This window comes from Orussus abietinus, unplaced genomic scaffold (assembly GCF_000612105.2).
Source record: "Orussus abietinus isolate OABI.00-Male unplaced genomic scaffold, Oabi_2.0 scaffold328, whole genome shotgun sequence".
Taxonomy (NCBI): Eukaryota; Metazoa; Arthropoda; class Insecta; order Hymenoptera; family Orussidae; genus Orussus; species Orussus abietinus.
Window position 1 is genome coordinate 76,347 of NW_019394484.1, and position 3,036 is coordinate 79,382.

The following is a 3,036-nucleotide window of genomic DNA, read 5'->3' on the forward strand; positions in this document are numbered from 1 at the left end:
GCTGAATCCCTACTTAGAACAGCGCACTAAGAGCTCCGGTCTTCTTTGCCTGCGACCGTGGGACCGACCGGATCAACGCTTCAAGCAGTTTTCTTGAAATCGTGATTATCTGATTTTTCTGATTGTCTTTCGTCACCGAGGACCTAAGGACTTCCCGGTTCAGCAAGGGACTCAGCCGAGGGGCCTGCGAGCGGCGGCGAATTGTCTAAATCGAAGTAAGTGCCACGTGCTCGGTCGAGAACCCCATTGTCGAGATAAATTCGAGTCGCCGAAAATGTTGTGAAGCCACAGGGCCCGGATAGTGTCGCGCCAGTGAGCATAAGCGTACCGCGCAGTCGGTCTCCATAAGTCTCACGCGGGCAATCTTACGGTCTGCCCTGGTGGAGCTTACAGCGGATGGAAATCGAGCTTTGAGTTAGCCTCTCGGGAGGCCGCGGGGTTCCTCAAGCGGACACAAGGGCGACTTCTTTTTCTTTGCGTCGCGTCCCGTAATTTTCTCTATGTCCCGTAATTTTCTGACGCGCCATTTTGAGTAGGAAAGCGTAACCCGGAGTTTTCTATTGTCTGGCCACGAAACTTGTAGTTCTTTGTCTAGCGGACAGTTGTGAATGGTTTTGGCCTTCACGAGAGGAGTTGGATTTTTGAGATATTTGAGATTGATCGTCCCTCGCGAAAAATTGTGAACGATTTTGATTTTCGGCGAGAGGAGTTTTCTAGTGTGCAAATTTAGAGTCTTTTTTGTCGCGACCAGAAATCGAGTCATAGGATTATCTATTGTCTTTCCTTCGGGATCGGAGGCGGAGAAGTCGCGCGGCGACCATGTGGTCGCCCGCGTCCGCGACCCATTTTCTGTCCTGGAAAACCCGATTTTTTTCCAGTTATAATTGTGATTTTTAAGTTCAATTTTGAGATTAGTTTTGCGACTCGTACGTCGAGTCATTTTTGGTGATTAAAGTTGTAAAATTTAGACGTCTAGAATTGTCAAGATTATGTCACGTAGTTAATGGAGAGTAGCATTTTCTCGTGTAACGTCAATTCCGGCAGTCCATGTAAGCGAGCGCATATTATAGTCTTGATGTATCAAATTTCATCCTTTACGACCATTTCATTTTGATTTAGGCCAAGTTTGTTTTTCGAATTCCTCCAATTCACTCTTTTACCGTCCTTTGCCGGCACCGAGTAGCCGTGGATTCCTTCTTATATTTGCCAGATCGAGTTTATTGCGAACGGCAGTATTTTTGACTTGTCTCGGTTCTGATCGGATTTTCTTTGGGGCGACCTACCGTCGAATTCCGTCGTCTCTTTTATAATTATCCCTTACCAGCGGGATAAATTTTCGATAACTGATTTTTCTAATGCTTTTATTCTGATAGATCTGTTAAATTTTCTTCATTTCTGTTTTTGATTTTCTGAGCTGAATTCTTTCAAATTTTCCCAATTTGAGTTTTACCCCAATTCGTTGTGTTTTCCCCAATCCAGTAGTCTGATCTTACCCCACCCTCTCCGAATCTGGCTCGTGCGCTCTGTGCTAGCCGGCCGCGCTGCGATGATCGTCGAGGCGGAGATCGTTCGAGCCTAATCTTTTGAATTTGTTGAGATTGTCGAGTTTTGTTCGAGAGTTTTGCATTTTTGAGGTTATCGAGAGTTGAGATTTCGTTTCTTTGGCCTCCGGGGAGGCCTGGCGCCCAACTTCGTGTCTCGTTCCCGAAACGGGGAAACTTTTGAGTGGCTTGTTACGTGGCGGCCGAGGGGATGCGAGGCCGAGGGCAATGTTCGGGTTCTGCCCAATAAGGTCTTACCTCGAACGTCTACCTAATGATCAGATATTATTGTGAGGAGATGGCCCGAGCGGCTAGACCAAATCCTCTGGTGGGATTTATAGGAATGGAGAGCTAAGGAGGGCCCAATAAATGGAGGTTATCAATAAATTGATGAGGATGTATATATTTGTCTTTCTGTCAGATGGGGTTTCTACAAATCGTGAGGGTCCTCGAGGGTGCTCGCGTTTAATTCATACGATTCGATTTCGTTCCGCGTTGCGGAGCTTCGGGTGACGCGATAAGGCGGTCAATGGCAGTAGGTCACTGGACGCCTAATCTGCTAACATGGCACTTCTTGCACTCTCAATTTGTGAGGTTCGCATGACTCTAGCGCGAAGCAAGATATTGAAATGTTTTGGAGATACAAAAGACTTAATCTATCCGGTTAACCGGAGCTAGGCATGGAATTCGGGTGGTTTTAGTTACGATGAAAGATGAGGTAAGGATTAATGATGAAGGGGACCCAAGCTTGCGAAAGGGCCTGTACTTGGCTTAGATCAGCGGCCCAATTCGGTGACGTCCTCCTTAGATCGATCAACCGGATGACTGCGCGTGAACGCGTTCCGCCCGTGACGTGCCCTAGGGTCGGAGGTCTCCTCGGAGCCTCCCGTCCAACGGATGTACTAGTGCCGCCGTCCCTTCCTGGATTGATGCTCTTGGATCGCCGGAGTACCGAGCAGCACGACTGTACCTCGAGGTGCAGGTGATCCTCCGAGTTCGATGGTTTCGGTCTTAGACTCGCTAGGAACTGAGAGTCGAGAACCAAAGACTCCAAGCTTGTGGTCGATGACGATGATGGGTCCGTGAGACTCGGTGTGAGTCTGACCTTTCTTCTAACTGACTGCGACTAACTGCCCATTAACTGGACGGTTGTTGGTTTTTATCGGCGAATTTGGGACGGCACTCCAATTGGTGGGGTTCCATGGTTTAGACGAGGGCGGTGTTTGCAGGGGTGGAGGATATGTTGCAGCGTCACCAGGATGCACTTAGGCCCGGTTGATAGCGACCTGGTCTACTTGGGTCGGTGGCGCGATCTTAGTCAGGTCGACTGAGACTTCATTTCGCAAGCGTATGTCAAAATCGCGTGCTAATTTATGGAATTCCATGGCTACCTTCCGATTTACCGGGTCGCGATTATTTCGTAAGTAGTGTCTACGTAACAGGCTCGAAGGGATCCGCCTAGACAATCGGGCGAAGGTGAAGCCCACCGGGACCC